This window comes from Mustela putorius, unplaced genomic scaffold, assembly GCF_011764305.1.
Source record: "Mustela putorius furo isolate JIRA1106 unplaced genomic scaffold, ASM1176430v1.1 tig00003854_pilon_pilon_pilon, whole genome shotgun sequence".
Lineage (NCBI taxonomy): Eukaryota > Metazoa > Chordata > Mammalia > Carnivora > Mustelidae > Mustela > Mustela putorius.
Window position 1 is genome coordinate 6,397,719 of NW_025422006.1, and position 22,213 is coordinate 6,419,931.

The following is a 22,213-nucleotide window of genomic DNA, read 5'->3' on the forward strand; positions in this document are numbered from 1 at the left end:
GAAACACTCCTTTGTCACATGTAAGGAATCTGCCTAGCTGGTGTTCTTAATTTTTCATACATAATTTCCGGACAACCAGCAGCTTAATGGTGTGATTCCTCTGGTACTCCTGAAAAGTCCCAGCTTAGTACCATGGCAAAAAGCATCACATAAAGAAAAATCATAGGTGACTGGCAAATGAAATTACAACAGTCCCATTTACACTACTTAAAAAGCAGGTATCGGGGTCAACTTCACCGTTACTTTGAAAGCAATTTAAACCATTAGGCAGATGCCTTTTTGTGGGTAACATATTAGCAATTTATAGGTTACTTTAATTCTATACTAGATTCAAGGACAGCTGAGGTCTGCCGGTGGTACTTTAACAGGACCAGAGCCATAAAAAACAAAGACTCTAGTTTATGAAATGATCCCCAAAGGGGGGGGGGGGATATATGCACAAAGATGGTTTCTTTAGCAATAAATACCAGTTCAAGTCCAAAAAAAGTAATACTCATTTCTAATGCTGGGGGCACTATTAAATGGAAGCCTGCCCATGGGATTGTGGATGTGTGCAGAAATTAGAAAGTTACGGAGATTGAAACAATATTAAGACAAACAAAATACCAAATTCACTATCAGGATATCATACAAACAGAAGCTGCCATGGAAAACACTAGAAGTGCACACGACTAGAAAAATCCATCTGCTAGACTGGGACACATACGGGTCACCCTTCGCCCATTTGTGAAACTCTGTAGATTTATCGTTCTTGCAGTTTAACACAGGACAGAACTCTCACATGCTGCTAGTAGAGTATTGACCAAATGACCGCTTGGAAATCTGTTTGGCACAGTCCTCTAAACTGAACAGTCTAGAACTCACAGTGCCGCTTCTGAGAACAGACCCTAAACAAATGTGCACAGTTGTATCAAGAAGTGTGCTAGAATGTTCACAGCCACACTGCTGGCCATGGATAAAACGTGGAAACCATGTAGATGCCCATCAACCCTAGAATGGATAAATTACTCGGGGGCACAGTCACACAATGGAATATTGGACAGCAAAGATAATGACTGGATCAGAGCCACACGCGACATGGCTGTATCTCACCAGCGTGATTTTGACAGAAAGAAGCCAGATTGAAAAACACACAAACAACATGTACTAGAGGATACCCTGCCCACAGAGCCTGAGAACATCCAAAACTGATCTATGGGTTGGGACACTGGTTACTGTGGGATGAAAAAGGAATAGGAAAAGAGCAGAGGGGTCTTCTGCAGTCTGGCAACCTCCTGTGCCTTGATCTCAATGCAAGTTACAAGTTTATGTTCACTGTGAAAATGCGTCATATTAGACATTTACGACTGGTAGGTGTTATATAGTTTAACAATTACTTAAAAACAAGACAAAACAAAACAATAGAGATTATAAGCGAAGTCACCTATGCAACAGAGGCATAAAATGTCCCGAAACATTCGAAACCAACCTAGCTTCTTTGACTGCAGGGCAGAAGTATGGAGGTGGCTGTCATTTGGGCGGCTGCAACTCTAAAATGAGACTTTTACAACATGCACAAATAGTCCAGCAAATGCCTGAGTGACGTGTCTGTAATTTTTCCCTGAGATTCCCCCTTGCTGCTTCTGAACCCTCATACCCTACAGGCCTCCCCTCCCACCTGCACAGCCCCTGTCAGCCCTTCACCTACCTCCTCCTCCATTCCTTGAATTTACTCCAGCTACACCCCCTGGCCACCCTCCTTCTCCTCCCGTGACGAGGGGACTAAGGCAAGAGCACATCAGCTCGTGGTACTATGAGTGAGCAAATACTGACTCTCACAAAATGAACCTAGGTCTTGACTGTATCGATTCCAGGGGCCATCTGCCTGTGGTTTATTTCTTTGGGGGCCAGTTTGGATGATTTAAAACAAAACTATTTTTTAAACATTGCTCCTTTTCTGCTCTATCATCTCCAACCCCCCTCCCCGAAACACATACACACACACACACACACACACACACACACAAAACAGAACTCACTTTTGCTGGAACTTCAACTAGAAGTGTTCATGCACTTGACAAAGTGCCCCCAAAGCACCCTTGTGCCCCCCAGGGGATAAAATGCATCCCTCCTGTGATTGTGTTTGAAGGAGGCCATCATTCCCTCACGGGGCAAATTCTCCTGCATCCTTAGACACTAATCTCACCTGAGACAGCCCCCACTTATTCTTCAACTGCCTCATCAGCAGCACCTTCCCCCAAATCCATTAACTGAAGAAAGTCTGAAGTTAATAATCTCTCCGTGTCTAATTCTATCTCTATCTTGGGAAAACCTCCTTAAAATGAAGGAGGAAGGCTGGGCGAGGTTGAAATGAGGAGACTGTTCATGAGGACGGGGGTTCTTTTGGGGGTGATAAAAATGTCCCGGAACTAGTCGTGATAACGGTGTAACTTAGTGAATATATGAAAAACCATGGAACTGAGCAGTTTACAAGGGTAAATTGATGGCATGTTTATCGTATCTCAATTTTAAAAATAAACACAACGTGAGAGTGCCCCACTCCTCAGCAGAGAAAGCTGGATGAAACGAACATTGGTCGATGAACTAAGCATCTCCTAAAAATCAAGCTGACTAAATCCACGAACTAAAAAAGAGGAAGGGGGTTCTGATTTCCATCCAACTCAGAGATGCGTGGAATTAAGTTGGGACCAGAAACTGCACAACTACACAATTACACTGGATGATTACCCTTCCTTGTTAGTCTCAGGGCCGTCGTGCTGATGTATTTCATTAATTAATACGACGAGACGAACCCCGCAGACATGAGGTGCAGACAGCGAGCACTGGGGGACGCCACAGACTGATCGGAACGCGAACTCGGCCGAAGCCCTCACCCGTCACCCCGGTGCAGAGCCGCTCCCGCCGACCCGCAGGACCCCGAGAGAAGCTGCCTCCGAAAGTTCCCCGGGGACCCAGGTAGAGGGGGCAGAGTGAGCAGGGGGCGGTGGCAGGCTTGAAACGGAGCGCAGGATTCCGTAGGTTTCTGCCCGAGTGGCCCCGCGGAGGGGACGTCGGGGACCAAGTCCGCTCAAGGGCGCTCGCACCCTCCGCCGACCTGACGCCGCGGACCGCCCAGAAGCCGACCGCGCCGTAGCCCGGGTCGCGTCCCGGAGGCCCCGACTCCCCCGCCCTTCCCCCACCCCACCCCCCCCGACCCCTCTGACCCCAGCCGGCCGGAGCCATGTCGGAGTCGGCGGAGGGCGACCGAGGCCACCTGGCGCTCTGGGACACAGAGATAAAGAGGTCGACCGCCAGTCCCCCTGCGGAGCGGAGCCGAGAACTTCAGCCGGCGCCGCCTCGGGGAGGGTCGGGCACCCCGTCCCGGGCTAGTTCAGGGCCCGGGGGACCCTCGCGCGGCGCGCCCGCCACCCTCCCGTCCCCAGCCCGGACTTTCCCGCGGCCGCAGCGCGCGCCAAGCAACCTCTCTCGGACCCGTCCCTAGGCCCGCCCCGAGGCGGCCGGGGGAGGCAGGGCGAGCGCGAGCCCGCGGGGCTGCCCTCCGCCACCGCCACGGCCGCCGAGCGCCCCCGGCGCGCGCCAAGTTGGCCGGCCCGCGCCAGGGGGTCGGGGTCCGGGCGCCCCGCGCCCACCCCGCGCGGCACAGGGCGCGGCGCAGCCCCGGCTCACTCACCTCCGGGCGCGCTCCCCAACCTGCGGCGCCCGCCCGGCCGCGGCTCCCGGACCTCGGCGGAGGGGGCGGGGCGGAGAGGGCGGAGCCGGCCCCGCGTGCGAGCGCCAGAATTAAACCCCGAAACGGACTGCGGCGCTCCGGGCCCTGCCGCCGCCGCAGGGCCACCGAGTCCGGGGAGGCGGGCGAGCTTCGGCCACGGCGCGGGAAACGACCGTGGCGGCGCCCCGAGGCCGGGCGGGAGGGCTCCCCAGGCGGCTCGGGACACCTCCGGGAACCCCGGCTTTGCGCCGCGCCTCTTTGTACCCCGGGACCCGGCCGGCGGGCTAGCCCCAGTGCGCCTGCGCGCCGCTCCGACTCCACCAGGCCCACGAGGCACCTTCGCGCACCTCCGCCTCACCCCGCCCGCCGGCCCCTGCCCCGAGCGCCGCGACCCGAGCGGCGCCCTCCGCCCGGCGCGCCCCTGCCGCCCACGGGTGCCTGCCTCTCCCCGCAGGGAGCGAAAAAGTCCGCCCCACCCCGGGGAAACCTGAGTCCGTTCCCACCTCTCGTCCCCGCCCGGGAGGGATCACGGCTAATACCCGCCGCCAGCGCCTCTTCACTGCCCCCTCCCAGCCCTCCGCCCAGAAGCTGCGCGCGTGGGGTGGTTTCCCGGCCCCAGGGGAGCGCGCGGGGCTCGGCTTTCCTGCAGGTGCCCGAGCCGGACGCGCCCGGGGGCGGCCGCGGACCTCCCGTCGCCTTTGCCTGGGCCGGCTCGCGGGGTGGGGCCGGGACGGAGCCCTCGGTGGAGAGGGGGGGACACGAGCGCGTGCAGATGCGAGCCTGTGCTCGGCGGACTCCGGGGAAGGCGCAGCGCCCGCCTGGGGAGCGGAGAGCCGACGAGGAAGCCAGACACGCTCCGCTCAGAGCCGTCGCAGCTGGGGGCGAGCCCAGGCGCCGAGACTCAGAGACTGTGGCTTGGGTCTTCTTTGCAATGAGAATAAAGCGGACGGGAGGGCCAGCTTTATAAAACCAAGAAGGGCCAAAAGCAAAACCCCATTAACGCCAGTGTCCCGTCACTGGTTTTCTGGAGGGGGCTGGGGCCCTGCTCCTGAGCTCTCCCGCGGAGAACACACCCAGCGGCGCTGCACCCTTGTCCCCGTATTTTTGCAAGTAGGCTACAGGGAAGAGTCATCAAACCCCAAAAAGCAAAATGCTGGCCTTTGGGGCAGAGGGACTGCACGATCAGTGTTCTCTCTGTGTTCAGGCAAAGCACTCCTGCTAATTCCTGAAGCGGATGGCTCTGAAATGTTAAAAGGACGAGCAGACAGCGGCTCAAAAATAACGTGGGGCAAGGAAAGTCCATCCGCCCCTTTGCAGCCCCTATGGGGGCGGGGGCATAGAGCAACCCTCCTTCCTTCCCGGCCTCGCTTTCTTCATTGGTAGAATGAGGGTTATGGGTTCCGTAGATCTTCTCTACCCTCTCTCTGTCTAACGTCTACCATTCTATGAAAACAATCTTTATCCCCCGGGGTGATAGGGAGTAAGAGGGAGAATGAGAGGCAGGGGGCTCCTGCATCAACAGTTCTCTCCACCCTTTGTTTTTCCTTCTTTACATGTAGTCAGTGAACATTTATTCCGCAGGTCCTCAAACGCAGTCAAACCTCATCCGTCAAAAGTAAGGCAGATTCGGGCACCTGGGTGGCTCAGTGGGTTAAGCCTCTGCCTTCAGCTCAGGTCACCATCCCAGGATCCTGGGATCGAGCCCCACATCGGGCTCTCTGCTCAGCGGGGAGCCTGCTTCCCTTCCTCCCTATCTCTGCCTGCCTCTCTGCCTACTTGTGATCTTTGTCAAATAAATAAAAAAATAAAAATCTTTTTAAAAAAATTAAAAAGAGAAAACTCAGTTAATTCCCTTTAAAAAAAAAAAAAAAAGGAAGGCAGATTCTGGGTTTGTTTCTTTTCTTCCCCCCCCCCTTTTTTTGGTGGATTTCCATTTGAAATTTTACTTCACTTTTAGTCATTTCTTTGTTGAGATACAATTTGCATATCGTAAGATGTATTCTTAAAGTTTACCATTGGTGATTTTATATTCCGGGTTCTGCAACCACTGCCCCTAGCTAATTCCAGAACACTCCTACTATTCCAGTAAGAAACCCCACACCCACCAGCAGTCACTCCTCAGTTTCCCCCAGCACTGAGCCCTGGGCAACCACTAATCTGCTTTCCATCTCTACAAATTTGCCCATAGTGAACATTTCACATAGGTAGAGACGTACAATACAAAGCCTTTGTGCCTAGCTTCCTACACCTAATGTTTGCAGAGTGCTTCCAAGCTATAGCCTGCATCTGTTTTCCTTTTCAAAGCTGAATAATATTCCCTTGTGTAGATAAAACCACATCTTGTTCATGCATCCATCTCTGATGGACATTTTGTGTTGTTTCTACTTTTTCCCTCTATACTGCCTTGTTTGCCTTTCTCTTGGGTGTATATCTAAGAGTGGAATTTCTTGGCCATATGGTAACTCTATGATGAACTTCTCAAGGAACAGACACACTTTTCCATAGTGGCCGTACTGCTTTACCTTCCCATTACGATGGTTCCAATTTCTCCAAACCTTCACCCACAGTCATTGTCATTTTTTTTTAATTATACATATTCTAGTGGGTGTGAATTGGTATCTCATGGTTTTAATCCACATTTCCCTAATGACTAAAGATGCTGAGCGGCTTTTTCATTTATGGGCCATCTGTGTATCTGCTGTGGAGAAATGTCAGATCAAATCCTTTGCCCATTTTTACATTGGGTCGCGTGTCTTTCTATTGTTGAGTCATAAGTGATCTTATATCTGATAAGTAATAGTAGTCCTTTATCTGATATATGATTGGTAAATATTTTCTCCCATTCTGTGGGTTGTCTTTTCACTTGATGGGGACCTTTGAAGCACATACATTTTTAATTTGATAGTCAAATGTTTTTACAATAAAACATATGCTAACACGTTATAAGCTAATACTTAACAGTTTTTCAGACAATAAAAGTAATGCATGCCCCTTATCAGGGAAAAAAACTGCAAAAACATGGGAAGGATAAATTAGAAGTAATAATCATTTATGGTTCCATCACCTAGACACAGTCACTGTTCAGATTATGACCTATTTCCATCAGGCCCTTTTAAAACACATTATTTAGGGGCACCTGGGTGGCTCAGTGGGTTAGCCTGCTTCCCTTCCTCTCTCTCTCTGCCTGCCTCTCTGCCTACTTGTGATCTCTGCCTGTCAAATAAATAAATAAATATTTTAAAAATTTTAAATTAAATTTAAAAAATAAAAATAAATTTAAAAAATATTTATTTGCTATCATCCCAATGACGTCTGTAGCTCTGCACTTTACACTTGGGGTCATGATGAGGACTGTCTTACTGGCAATGTCCCCATGTTTAGGGCCTTCTCTTTATTCTCCTTTCCCACGGAAACCAATGTCTCCTATGCCCATTCCCTCAGGACTCAGCTAAGCTGTCTAGTATATTAATAATAAACACCATCGGGGCGCCTGGGTGGCTCAGTGGGTTAAGCCTCTGCCTTCGGCTCAGGTCATGATCTCAGGGTCCTGGGATTGAGCCCTGCATTGGGATCTCTGCTCGGCAGGGAGCCTGCTTCCCCGTCTCTCTCTGCCTGCCTCTCTGCCTGCTGGTGATCTCTGTCTGTCAAGTAAATAAATAAAATCTTAAAAAAATAATAATAAACATGATCATAAGTTATATGGGCTTTGCAGCTAAAGGGCACCTGTCCTGGTTCTGAGATATATCATTTGCAAAGTGGACTTTCGTGTCACATACTTAGTCCTCTGCCATATACTAGAAAGTGTGTGCAAGGAGCCACACCCACTCTTTTACCTCCCTGAGCCTCAAGCTCCCCATCTGTAAGATGGGAACAACACCAACCTCACGTTACAGTAAGGATCAAGCCTCAAAGTGTGAGTTGCAGCAGAAAGGGCCTGGTGGGGGGGGGGTGCTGCAGGAATGACTATGGCGCCCTGAATGTCCCATGCACTGAAGCCTGATAAGGTCCATGGCAGCAAGGAGATAAATCAGGACAGAGCGAGGGAGACTCTGAGATGAGAGGTCACCAAAGTCACACGAGTCCTTTGGGACAGAATTGGGGCAGGCCCTGGAAGTCATTTCCTTTCTCATACCCTTCTTTATTTCCTTTTTCTTTTTCCACGATGGATATGCACCACTGCTATTGTTGAGGGTTTTGTTGTTTTGTTTTGTTTTTTTAGTTTTTGTCATTCTCAAATATTTTAGAGATGTGACGGGAAGTGTTTTATCTGTTTTCATGTCAGAGTATTAAAGAGAAGTCATGGTGGCAAGAACGTGTGTGAATGAATGTGTGTGCACGTGTGCAAACCTGGGCACAAGTGAGTCTCCCTGAAAGAAAAGGTAAACTGGGGTGCGGGGTGGGTGGCTGTGTATTGCACGGCAGAGACCTCTGCATTCACCACAACAGATTCTCTCCCAGGACCAAGCTTGGAGGCTCTAGATTTTATTAAAGGACGCAATGTGTTCCTCCTCCTGGCTCAGTTCTTACCACCACTAAGGAGTCTTCTTGCTGAAGAACATTTATTAATATTACAAAACCTTAGTCCATGACTCACATTCTGGAACACTTACCTCCTGCCGGTGGCTTTGTGGTTGTCTCTTCCAAAACAGTGCTTAAGCCTCCCTTGTTGGAGAAAACTAAAATAGAGAAGCAGAAGGGAATGGCCCGCAGAGCCAGCTCTGCTTCTTTCTACGTCCCAAAGCTCATAACTCAGACCTCACGAGTTTGCCACTGAGTTCTAAGCATTACGAAGCTTAGGAAATGAATGTAAAATAATCCAGCTGCTGACGGTGTCAGAAAACATACAATTGTTATCTAAATCTCGAAAGAAAAGAGGTTATTTCCACCTCTAACATGACAGCCCCGCACTCCTGGTTCCTGGGAACACCTGTCTGAAAAGTAAAGAACACATGGATTCCTTTGTTTTGTTTTGCAAAGTAAGTCAGGGTTTAGTCTGCAGTAAGCTGAGACCCCGTGTGACTATGTTTTATACATTGCTGAAGGAGGTAACCCTAATCCGGGACATTGGAACTGTGAGTAATCTTTATTCATAGCTATAATCTTCATTATATCCTCGTTACTCACAGAAAATATTTACAGAGTATTCAAAAGGTGTGTGACATTCTCATAGGTTCCTAACTAGAGGGATTATGTGTCCAAGCCTGTCCCTGCAGATTCCCTATAGTTAGGACATTGATTTATTTGACAAATATTTCCTGGGGGCCTAGTGTGCCCAGAGCGCCGGGTTCAGAGCTCTATAAAGGACACAGAGTTGAAGAATCCGAAGAACCTACCTGTAACTTAGAGGAGCTGACCCGTGTACGAACTTGAGCATGATGTAAAAGATTTTGGCTTGAATGCAGTATAAAATATTATCATAATTCAGACAGTATAACTTTAATAATTGATAACACTTACTGAGAACCTCACTGTCTGGAGGGGTAGGCGTGATGATGACTCACATCGCAGAAACGAAGACAGAGGTTCGGGGCGGTTCAAGTATCCACAGGAAGCCACAGCGCCAAGTGGTGAGGGCAGGATTTGAACCCGGGCTGCAAAGGTGCAGAGCCGGAACTCACCGCACCCCCTACCCCGTCACTTTCAGTTGCCACACTGTGTACAGGTACACAGGTGCCCGAGGTATTTTGGTTTGTTTGCTCATTTTTTTTTTAATCATATTAGTGATAACTCTGCCCCCAAGTCATTGGCCCCGAAGCCTTTTCTCCTTTGGCAAGGCCGTCCTGACCTGGTGACCTTCTGACCTTGACCTCATAGCCCCATTCTCGAACCCTGGAGTTTTCAAACAACTGGAACCGCCGTCTTTTGAGCCTGGGTGCTTTGTCATCAGACAGACTTTTAACAAAAAATGAAGGTTCTCTGAGTGCAGCAGAACAGGGAGGGGCGTCTTCCGTGGGCGCTAGGGGGAGGGAGGGAAGTTCATATGATGGTCAGCGCAGCTGGAACCTAGTTTGGAACACAGATGTCAATGCCACCTCAGGCTTGTCACTCAAGGAGTGCATTGACTTTGCCATCACTGGCAGGGCTGCACCTGCCTCAGTAGACTGATGATTTAGAGTTGGTTGTGTTCAATGTTCCTTGCTACACTAAGCGCAGCTCCCTTTGCCACACCTTATTATTATTTTTTTTTTTTTAAGGTGAAAATGGCTTGTCGACCCCATGATCTCCCACCAAATCTCATCGGGAAGGTTGGGAAAGTCAGACGATGAGCCCCAGAACCGACCAAGCTGGAGAAATGGTGTTCCCTGCTTGTAGGATCTGGTTACGTAGGAGCCCTGTCATGAATGCTATATTCAGAAGAGACCCGGTATGTGTGACATTGTGCTGCATTTCAACAAAGAAGGGCTCAGTCAACTTGTTTTCTTCCAGCCACAATGGTAGGGTCTGACAAAGCACAGCCAAGGAGGGGAGGAGACTGCTGAGAGGGGGAGGCAGACACACAGCGCTGGGGGACAGTGGCTTTAGTTCAGGGATACCCTCCCTGAAATCCTGCTTTGGGACTTGGAGTCAAGGCAAAGATTCTTTTATCCCCTCCAAGGTTTTATTGTCTACTGTCGCTTCCGTATTTCTCCAGGAAGCACACAGAATTCTAGAAAGTGATTCTTGTTGTCTTAACAATGACATTCACCCAGCTCCTTTGCACCCACAATCTTAGGGTCAGCTTCAAGGACAAGGCACTCCCCTAACCAACGCAAGAGTTCATGTCTGATACCTGCCGTATTCTGTACCCCTGGGGAGGACTTGCCCCTCCGTGTTGCCCATCTTTCTCGTACCTGAGAGCAGCGACCTAGTCTCAGGAACTCTCAGGACATTGCCTGGCTCATGGGCACTACTTTTATTGTAACTCACTATGGCCTCTAATAGGGAACCATGGAGCTGGGGACCTCCAGGGGACCTGGCATAACAGAGAACGCCATAGAGCTAGTAAGAATCTAAGAATCATTGGTACCAATGAAATGACCCTGAGGAGGAAAAAAATCAAAATACCCATAGACATATATACATTGTTTTACCTTGATAACAGCTATGTAAAAAAATAAATGCTTGTAGACTTACCCAGGACCAGGGGCGATGTTGAAAGATGAGAGAAATAGGTTTAGGTCCGGTAAATCCTTTATAATCAAAAGTTAATTAGAAAAATATATGTGTGTATAAACAACTGTATTAATGATATGTCTCTGCATAAACAAGTTATTGCAAAACTTAGAGGCTTGAGAGAACAAATATTTGTCCTCTCACCCGGCTTCTGTGGTTCGGGAATCTGGGGGTTGCTTAGCTCGATGGGTCTGGCTCAGGGGCTCTCCGAAGGTGCGGTCACATGTCAGCGAGGGCCGCTGTTGACCGCGCCCAGCAGGTCCATTCCCCAAAAGGCTCTGACCCGCACGATTATTGGCGAAAGGACTCAGTACCTTGTCACGCAGACCCCTCCACAGGGGACGCGTCTCCGTGGGGCTGCTCAGGACACAAGAGCTGGCTTCCCCCCAGAGCAAGTGATGACTGAGTGAGAAGGGGATCAGTATCAAGACCAAAGTTGCAATGCCTTTTATAATCTAATTATCGTTAGAGGAAAAAAATTTTAATTAAATATTTCTTCTAAAAAAGTGACATGTCATCACATCTGCCACGGTCTATGGTCACATCAACCAACGCTGATACAAGGTGGGAGGGGCCACACATGGGGCTGAATCCTCAGACACAGGATCACGAGGGACCGTCTCCGAGGTTGGCTCAAAGTCCATTTTTGCTCAAATACATGTTTAGGTTATTAAATATGCATTCTGAGTATACACTGAAATAGATATGTCAAAATACCCAATTCTCCTGATTATAGTTTTCAAGAAATAAAAACAGTGTTTGGTTAGTACTTCCTAGGGACCAAGCACTATATTAAGATTGTCCATGGACCCTCTCTACAGCCCTCACGCCTTCAAAGGAGGCAGTTTTAGGCACCTCACTTTAGAGATGGAACTTGAAGCACAGAGAGGTTAAGCAACTCCCCCAAGGGCACACAGCTAGCAAGGACATCAGAATAGGATAAGCTGTGCTCCTTCTCCAGTTATAGTTTTGTGGGGTAAATCTCTAACCTAACCGTGCTTTACAAATTAAGAGCCATCATTCCAAGTGGGTAGTTGAAGATGACCCTGCAAGTACAGAGAAAATCAGTTAAGACACAGATTCACAGTGATGTTTATGGAGTCTTGGATTAAGACCAGATCAGTCACCTGGGTCTTCTCTCTTCCCACTGTCTTCCTTCTCTAGTGGCTACACTGGGCTCCCCGTTGTTCCTGGACCACTGTTGGCATGTGACTGCCTTCGGTCTTTTGTGCTCCAAGTTCTTCTCATCCCCTCAGACCAGCTGGGTTCCCTCTATCACCTCCGTTTCCCAAATGCCACTTTGCAGGAGAGGCCCACTCTTACCCTGCTGCCTAAAATGACCAGCCCCCCATCCTTGGTCCTGCCTTCCTTCCCCTGTGGTCCTTTCCCATAGAACTCTGTCCACATCCTACATAATTCACTTATTTGGGGCGCTTACATTTTTCTCCCTATCCCAGGATGCCATCTCCACAAAGGCAAGGATTTGCATCTGTTTTGTTCACTGACCGCTATTGTGTTCGCTGAGGAGTCCCAGCACTTAGGTCAGTCTTTGGTACATAATATGTACTCAACATTAAATAGGTGTTTCTAGGGACACCTGGGTGGCTCAGTCGGGTAAGTGGCTGCCTTCAGCTCAGGTTGTGATCCCAGGGTCTTGGGATTGAGTCCCAAATCGGGACTGCTTGGCAGGGAGTCTGCTTCTCCCTCTCTGCCTCCTTGTGCTCTCTATCTGTCAAATAAATAAATAAAATCTTAAAAAAAAAAAAAAAAGATTACACAATCAAGGCAGAGACTCACACCAAGATTATCTGTCTGATTCTGAAATCTGGGCCAGTTTCAAGTGCAGTTCTCGGGCCCTAACCATCAGCCGAGGCACTAGCCTTACCTGGTTATCTTTCCATGAAGGCTGACACCTAACACTGCATGCCACATAGGAACGCTCAAAAAAATGTCACCGTTCATCTGAAATTGAGACTTCGCTGGATGTCTCGAGTTTTTATGTGCTAAACCTGGCAAATAACAACACACGCTCTATGACGATTCTGGAGTGTAGCCAGGCCTGCGAATGTTCATAAACTTTTATCTGTTCCTTTAAAAAACACTAAGTCTGGGGCGCCTGGGTGGCTCAGTGGGTTAAGCCGCTGCCTTCGGCTCAGGTCATGATCTCAGGGTCCTGGGATCGAGTCCCACATCGGGCTCTCTGCTCAGCAGGGAGCCTGTTTCCTCCTCTCTCTCTCTCTCTCTCTGCCTGCCTCTCTGCCTACTTGTGATCTCTTTCTCTGTCAAATAAATAAATAAAATCTTAAAAAAAAAAAAGAATGACATAGCTTCTAGGAATTTATTTTGCAAACCAAAGCCTATAATTTTAGGAACAATGGAATACTAAAAGGGAAGAGTTCTGGGAAATTGAGGACATATGGTCAGCAGAGAGATATTAAAAAAAAAAAAAAAACAACTTAGCTAGGAGTTAGGAAACTTGATTTCTAGTCCTTCCTCTGTCTGTGACCTTGAGCCGTGGTGGCGCCCTTGTTGGCTTCGGTTCCTCTGATCTGTAAAACTAGGGTGCTTGACCCCAGTGTTTCATAACTGGGTGAGGTTTAAAAAAAGAAAAAAGATTTATTTATATATTTTACAGAAGCAGCTTGAGAGAGTTCACACGTGCATGGGGAGGGGGTGGGGGAAGGCAGAGAACCCAAGCAGACTCTCTCCTGAGTACAGAGCCAAGATCCCCACTCAATCCCGAAATCATGACTCGAGTTGAAATCAAGAGTCAGATGCTTCATGGACTTGGCCACCTGGGTGCCCCACTGGGATGAGTGTTTAAAGTTCCCCGGGAACATCCACAAAGGTGGAATATTTGTTTTGTTTCCTGCTGAGTTTCCAAGACAGAGAAGAGTACTTGGTACAAGGTACAGACTTAGTTTTTTTTTTTTTTAAAGATTTTATTTATTTATTTGACAGAGAAAGAGATCACAAGTAGGCAGAGAGGCAGGCAGAGAGAGAGGAGGAAGCAAGCTCCCCACCTAGCAGAGAGCCCGATGCGGGGCTCGATCCCAGGACCCTGAGATCATGAGCCGAAGGCAGAGGCTTAACCCACGGAACCACCCAGGTGCCCCAAGCTATGTCATTCTTAAAATCATACACTTAATACGACTGGGGGCTCTCCCTGTAACCGTAACACCACAATTTTGGCAGTCAACACGCACACACAGTAACAGAGAATCCTGACCCTCGATAAAAGGGGCAGTCGTTCCTGGCACTTGACTCTGCAGAGTACGTGTCTGCAGCACTTACCGTGTACAAAAACCAACGATTCTTCCAACAATCCTGTGAACGGGGCAGGTAAGACATCACAGTCACTGTCCTTTATAATTGAAGTAGTGGAGATTCGCATACATATCCAAGTTCAGACAACTTGTAAGTGGCAGAAACAGGGCTCAAGTCCAGGTTTTGTCTCTCCAAGTGAATAAAATAACCTGAGGGTGAATGAAGAGCTTGGCTAGCTTTTCTTCCTCCTTCTGCAAGGCTGGCCAGCCAAGGCCAGGAAGCCAGTGGCTACTGGTGAGGTGAGGCACCAGCCTGCCTGCTCACACGGAACCTGGCCCCGGCCCCAGCCGCTGTGTCCTGCCCGCCTCTCAGGCTCCACATTCCCGCACACCGGATGGTGCGAGGGCCGACTGATGGCAGAAAATCCTCAACCCAAATGCACACGGGTGAGCCAGGAACCGTGCCCGTGTGCTGCCATGTGTATAGAGAATCATGGAGGCGATGAGCCAGTCAGTTAACAAGAAAACCGCCGCCCCTCACATACGTTAAGGGCCCACATCAGCAAACCGAGCTTTGATAGCTAACCGAACTGCAGGTTCAACCCTCTGAGGAGGTAACCTTTGCCCAGTCAACATGGCATTTCATGGGCAGCACCAGAAATTTACTGATATGTCCTTTTTACTCTCCTAAGAAGGTGACCTTTCCCCAAACAATGCATTCTTCACCAAAAATTTCATTTTTTTCCCCCACCTCCTCTCTGCTTTTAAAAGCTTTTTCCTCTTCTCCAGCTCCAAGGACCTCCTTTCTCTTTGCTAGGTGGGTTGCCTGACTCATGGGAAGTTCAATAAAGCCAATGAGATCCTCCAATGTACCCAGTGGACTTCTGGTTATTTAACACCATCAGGTTCTTAGGGAATTGGTGGTCAAGCTGGTCAGTTTGCTCACATCATCAGTAGGAGATCAGGCTGGGCCACAGAAGAAGAAACCCAGAGAGGAGGGCCTGGGGAAGTGAGGCCTCATTTGATGATAATGATGCTAATTAACAGAGGAGAAATGTGAGATCAACTTCATGATGACACAGAGCCCGGGACTCTTTCAGATTCTGCTATGTGTCCTCATTTGTAAAATGGTGGCTCTATGGTCATGCATAAAAAAATTCTATGATTACAGGGGCGCCTGGGTGGCTCAGTGGGTTAAAGCCTCTGCTTTCGGCTCGGGTCATGGTCTCAGGGTCCTGGAATGGAGCTCCACGTCGGGCTCTCTGCTCAGCAGGAAGCCTGCTTCCTTCTCTCTCTCTCTGCCTGCTTCTCTGCCTACTTGTGATCTCTCTCTGTCAAATAAATAAATAAAATCTTTTTTAAAAAATTCTATGATTACAGTAGATCTGAAGAATTCCTATCATAATATATCCGATTAACATCTAATTAATAAATAAATCCAACAGCCAACAAGTAAAGATTTCGACTTCAGTCACTGGAGTTTGGCCAATAATTTTTGGAGTCCGTTGAGAGGCTTCCATTGCAAGAGATGGAAAACCCCTTGTCAAGCTGGTTTACGACAAAAGGGAGCTTCTTGGTTCATGTAAGTAAAAAGTCCAGGGGAAACACTGGCTTCATGTTCGGCTTGATCAGAGTCTGAACCAGTGACCTCAGGACACAATATCTTTCCATTTCTTGGTTCTCCCTTTGGCAGTTCCTCCTTCATTCTCAGGTTCTGTGTGATGGCACCAGTCACTGACTGCGGACAGGCCCAGCCAGAGGGAATGTGGAAATCTCACCCAGCACTCACCTGAAGTTCTCTTATGATTACAGATGAGCATGAGAGATCATTTTGAGATGATGGAAACCTATCACTGTGTCAGGGGAATGTGATGCTCTGATTGACCAGGCCTGATTACCACACCTATTCCCTGGGGACAGGGATATAGTCCGTTTTATCCAAAGCACAGCGACCAAGACTGGAGAGAGGGTCCTCTGTCTGCCAGTCAAAAATTGGGTTAATGGATTTGCTTCTAAGGCCCAAGAACCAAAGGTTGACCTGGGACCAGTGCTAGCTTTCAGGGCCTTTCTAAAGTCAAACGTGGGTCCATCATGGGCCAAACCACTGTCACATGTGCACCTTGTGAGGCCTACCTTTTGTTTTCTTAACTTCTCCATGGCAAATTTCAAGGTGGGATCAACCTTGTGTTGGATTCTTAGTCTCAGAGATGTTGACAATAGCCATCCCCAGAAAAATCCAGAAGGTCTTTCTCTCCAGGCTCAAGCACGTCATTTTTTGGTGCTGTGTTGTCTGAACTCAGGTGCTACATAGAGTTTCCTGGGGCCTGTCACAGGCCAGAGATCTGGGAGGAGACTTTTGCCACCTCTCTGTGCTCCACTCTGCAAGTCTTCAACCCCATGCTCCCTGAGAAGGAACCAGAAATAGACCCTCTGCCTTTATTTTTGGGTCATTAATACTCTTTATCTCACTTCTCACTATCTCTTCCAAGCTTGATTCGCAATGCTTGCGACTGTGGGTCCAAAGGAGGGAGGAGGTAATGGATTGGAATGAATCATGGGGCTGCACTTCACCCGATTTTCTGGGGCGTGGGAGACGGGGCGCCGAGGCTCTTCTTGCTTTGGGGAAGAAGGGCACAGTAGGCAACAGCAGCCAGGTCCCGGAGTGCCGAGCCGGGCCTTGGGGCTGTGTTCGACATCCTCCAAGTGTGGATAACCTCATCCACATCTGAGACCCAAGGAAAGCGACCCGGAGAAGTGGGTTAGCGGGGCACAGGGAGGCTGAGCAGAGCTGGGCTTGGAGCAGGCGCTGTCCTGTCTGCAAGGCGGGAAAGTTGAATCACGAGCTGCCCCTCCACTTCCCACCAGTCTGGCTGTGGTCTGCAGGCCCCTTCGCTGTCACAGCCCTGCAAGGGGCATCTCCTTTCCAATGCACACCTGACTTCACACTCCCAAGAGCATGATCCCAGTGACGTCGCCCCTGGATGTTAGCTATCTGACTCTGGCAGGCACGTACCTCTATGTCACTGAGAAACTAGCAAGTTGCCAGGAGCACCTGCCTGGACTCCCCTCTGGACTCCAGGAAACAAACTGAGGGTTTCAGAAGGGGGTGGGTATGGGGTGACCGGGTGATGGTATTAAGGAGGGCTCGTGCTGGGATGAGCAAAAGGTGTTCTACACAACTAATGGATCCTTGAACACTACATTGAAAGCTTAAGATGTACTATATGTTGGCTAACTGAACATAATGGAAAAAAAGAAACCCATCCATATCAATAAGTTATTTTACATGCAAAACAAAAAGAGCTAAAATGCATTATTTCCACATAGAACATCACAGAACCAAGAGGTCAAAGAAAGCTGAAGGATCTTTCCGTTCAGGAGTGGCAAACCATCCTCCTGATCCACAGCCAAATCCTGCAGAGATATTTTATTTGGCCAAGACAATGCTTTTTAAAAATATATATATAATAATATTGAGTTTGAACGCCTTTAGGTGGGGTGTGCCTGTCCAATTGTTCCCTGTCTGATCCACTTCCTGATCTCTTAACGTTTTCAACAATTTAACCACCTGATCCGTAAGAGACATTGAGTCTATGAGCTCTAACTTGAACCCAGCTTCCCGAATTCCTGGATCTCTCCTCCAGCCACACACACATACACAGAAGATCTCTAGCATGTGGCTTCCTTGCCTATGCTTCTAGAAGCAGGTCCTTTGAGGAAGTGGGCTCCATGGGGAGCAAGCTCTGACTTAAGAGTTCTTCCTGCATGAAGGGCGTCTGGGTGGCTCAGTGGGTTAAGCCTCTGCCTTCAGCTCAAGTCATGATCTCAGGGTCCTGGGATGGAGCTCCTGTATCGGGCTCTCTGCCCAGCAGGGAGCCTGCGTCCCCCTCTCTCTCTGCGGGCCTCTCTGCCTACTTCTGATCTATCAAATAAATAAAATAAATCTTTAAAAAAAAAAGAGTGCTTCTTGAATGAAAATCATAGCATAGATTCACCAGCTAACATTAATGTGCTATATATTAACTCTTGCACTTCCAATCCTTTTGGCAGCTCCCTGCTTCTTGCTGAATGCTTTTCTCATTCCCAAGCATCCCATCGCAAGATGGAGGTAGCTCTTAGATACATTTTCCAACCTGCTCTTCAGGAAGAAAATGGATAACTTAGCACCACATTCGACTTGTCTCTGCAACCACGGTCATCTCACAATGAACTTGGCAAAGGTCCGTCTAGCTCATCTGACTAAGATGAACCGGGAGTCTAGGAGGCACCCGTCCCCCAGGAGGCTGCATTTCCAGGATATGGTAAATCTTAGTAGATCTTATCTCCAATTGCCCCATTAGACCTAGACATTTTCACAGCTTTGTGCTGTACAGAAGTTAGCTCGTGCCTGAATGCACAGGAATGTAACCCCAGCAATTATTTACCCAATGGAATGCGTTTTTTGTATTTCTGTCTTAAGGGAACTCTGTCAATGTTTTTGGTTTTCAGCTTTGACGGAGTAGATTGTGGACCTGTTATAACCTGATGAGAGGGGGAGACAATTCCATATTTTTCTGTTTTCAGGGAAAATAATCTCCATACGAAGGGCCATCTGGAGAACTCAGTAGATCATAAATCACTTCCAACACCAATTACATTTACTGGAAGCCCGGTGATTTTCTTGCAAGTAGAGACAGGAGGATACAGTGTCGGCTTCTGAAAACAACGCTGTTGTGAGCTTCCTCGAGGGAGAGCCAAAGGTCAGGAAGACCCCGGGCTGTTAGCCTGAGAAGGAGGGAGCTCCTGTAAGTAGGGAAACGGGAGCCCGTTTGGATTTTTCTCTTCTCTCTCAGCTGGAGTCCCCGCAACATCGAATGTGTTTTTCTCCCATGCAGCTCCTCATACACTTTCAGAGAGCACTGTCCTCTGCAAGCTTGTGTGGATCCACTGATCTCAATCAAGATGCACATTTTCAAGTCAATGTCACTTAGGAGCTGAACCACCTGAAGCGAGCCTTCTAACCCCTTAGGCTTTGCTTCCCTGTTTGGAACATGTGGCTAATGGAAATGGACCTCCCGCAGGGAAGCTGGGGCACCCAGGGGATCGATAAACATGAATTCCCTTTTCTTGCAAGTCAGAAATCTCAAAGGAGATGAGGTCTCCCTGCGAGGAATTCCACATAGCAAAACAATTACTATCTAAATGTTAAACAGGCTGTTGAAACCAAGCATGTGTTGTAGATACCAGAATTCTATTAGGAAATTTCGCCCTCCTTCTGTTCCCATTAAAGAAGCAGAAAATCAACTCGGAAAGGGCAGAAAGGGCCGCCGTATCCCTTCCTTTTCATCACAGTGCTTGATCGTGGATGGACACACGATGCCAAAGGCTTTCCCTTCGATTTTTCTGTAGAAAAGACTTTGTCTTCCCTTTATGCTGGAGAGCTGTATGATGAATACCTACACCAGCAGGCTCCCACACATGTCATCTGGAAGGAGAATTAGTAGTGAAGAACTCTGGTGACATGTGGCCCCTAACACTTGGGTCCCCAAGGCCACCTGCTTTTTGCAATTTAGTGGATAGTCCCAGTATTGCGCCCCCCCCCCCCCATTAAATTTCTATTTTCCTTAAGCTAGTTGGAGTTGGCTTTACATTATTTGGAACTGCAGGGGTTTTGATTAACTGCTTATGTGTCCATGAACACTGATAATTGGGAAGACCACATAGCAGCACGGAAAAGAGATTTTGGTGAATTTTACAAATAGCACCAGATCAAATTACGTGAATGATACACATTGTAGCTATTTAAAATAAGCACAGGTATGGACACCTGGGTGGCTCAGTCAGTAAGCACCTGCTTCAGCTCAGGTCATGATCCTGGGTCCGCATGGAGCCATGCACTGGGGTCAGCAGGAAGTCTGTTTCTCTCTCTGCTCCTCCCCCTGCTTGTGCTCTCTCTCTCTCATGCTCTCTCTCTCAACATAAATAAATTAAATAAATAAATAAAATCTTTTTAAAAAGTAAGCATGCATATGCAAAACAGCTAGAAAGGGATACCTTGAAGATGCAATGAATGTTCAGCGTAGTAAAGGGGAATATTTTTTCCTTTCGTACAATTTCCTACATCATACAAATGGACCAAATTACAATCAGTGTGCAGAGTAAATGTGGTCTGTTTCCTAAAACTGACCGAACCTCTATCATCAGCTTTCCCTGCACTAACCATTAACGTATCTTAGTCTCTTTAGATGGGAAAGTGTTTTGGTTTTAAGAGTTGTTTTGTTTTGTTTTCATTTCAAAGTAAATGTCTAATCTTATTTGTTTCCTGCCTCACTTTCCAAAATAGGACCTTGTGGCATCATGGGGGCAGGTGGATGACCTGGTGGCAGTAGGTGGGAACCAAGCTGTAGATTTGCACACCTACAGAGATTTGCACACCCACAATTAGGGCATTTGGTATGTGATGTGATGGTATTTGGAGATGGGGCCTTTCGGGGGTAGTTAGGTTGAGATGAGGTCATGAGTGTGGGGATAATCTCACTAATCACGGGATTAGTTGCCTTATAAACAGAAGAGAAATCTCTCTCTCTCTCTCTCTCTGCATGCACACACCAAGGGAAGGCCAGGTGCACACACACAGTGAGAAGCTGACCCTCTTCAAACTATGAAGAGAGCTCTCGCCAGCAACCTGATTGGCTAGCACCTTGATCTTGGACCTCCCAGCCTCCAAAATTGTGAGAAAATGAACGTCTGTGGTGTAAGCCCCCCAGGCTACAGAATTTCGTTATGGCAGCCTGAGCCAAGATCGTTGGTGCTGATGTTTTCAGCAATGTGTCTGGGTATCTGGCTGACAGCACTGTTGATGTCTGTGTTTGGGAAAACTGTGATTTTTTTCTGCCTTGGTCAGGGCTCGGGGGTCTTCCCTATGACTTGCTCCCAGCTCCCACGTTGGCTTTGGTGGCCCTGCAGATCCCTTTGTGTCTCAGCCACTCTCTTACTTAGGCCATCCAGCTCATCCCTTGCCACAGCTGCCTGACTCATTGGCACCCACGTCCTCGAGTCCCTGAGGAAATGCCTGGGTCCCTCCTGGGCCACCTGGGGTTTAGGTCTCATAACCACATCGTATTCTGTTGTGAAATGACCCTTTATTGCAATACTTACCTTTGTTGTTCTTCACCACTGGTGATGTCACCTATGACGTCATGAGAGGGCCGCCCCCATCGGCCCACAGCCCACAGATGGGGCAGACCCCAGGTGCAGGATCTCCTTAACGGTTCTAGAGAGTTCTCTGGCTGAAGACCACTATCTCATCTGTCCCACAACATCTGATTTCTACTGTGCTTCATGTTCTCCTGCTTCTTTCTCTCCCTGGTTGGTCCCTGGGGGACTCTGGTGATCTGACCCATCTATTCTGAATGGTCAGCTTCCCCATCAGCCGCGGATCCTTCCAGTCACTGGGGGTCTTGGCAAGGTCATTACCCACCATTTTCAGAGACAGACCCAGGGGGCTGATGTGGGGAGGCAAGGTAGACCTGGCATTGAACCCCCTCAACGGCGGACCTCAGGTTTTCAACTTTGACTTTGTTGGGGGTGAACTGGGGAGGAAGCCGGGGTGGTGGGGGGGCGGGTGTCTGATGAGCCAGACTGCAGGTGCCGGATGACCAGAGACGGCTGTACGTGAGCCTCCACGAAGACACGCAGAAACACCCACACTCTTACTTGCTTTCTTCAGGGCTCCAGCTTGGTGGGGGCTGCCCCTTAGGTCAAACTTACTTCTCTTTACTTATGGCTTCAACCTCAGGTCTGCCATTCAGACCCTTGATCCATTCATGGAAATGGTAGGAATTTAGAAAATCCTCTTCTTATTCTACAACTGATGACCTTTTTTTTTTTTTTTTTTTTTTTTTTTTTTTTTTTTTGGAGCGAGCCATAGAATGAGAGAGCAGGAGGAGAGGCAAAGACAGAGGGAGAGAGAGATTGAATCTCAAGCAGGCTCCATTCCTAGTGCGGAATCAAATGCAGAGTTTGAGCCCCGGACCCTGAGATCATGACCCAAGTTGAAATGAAGAGTTGGACGCTTAACAGACGGAGCCACCCAGGTGCTCCAGAT

The 22,213-nt window shown here is 48.5% G+C and overlaps 1 protein-coding gene across 3 annotated transcripts in view; it reads right to left on the bottom strand.

Moving 5' to 3' along the window:
• Positions 1-3,794, bottom strand: part of KANK1 (KN motif and ankyrin repeat domains 1) — a 192,433-nt gene extending 188,639 nt beyond the window's left edge. For all 3 annotated transcript variants that reach the window (XM_045065053.1, XM_045065051.1, XM_045065052.1), the window contains exon 1: positions 3,671-3,794. The gene's annotated coding sequence lies outside the window, so the exon portion shown is untranslated. The remainder of the gene's footprint in view (positions 1-3,670) is intronic.
• Positions 3,795-22,213: the final 18,419 nt, after the last annotated feature.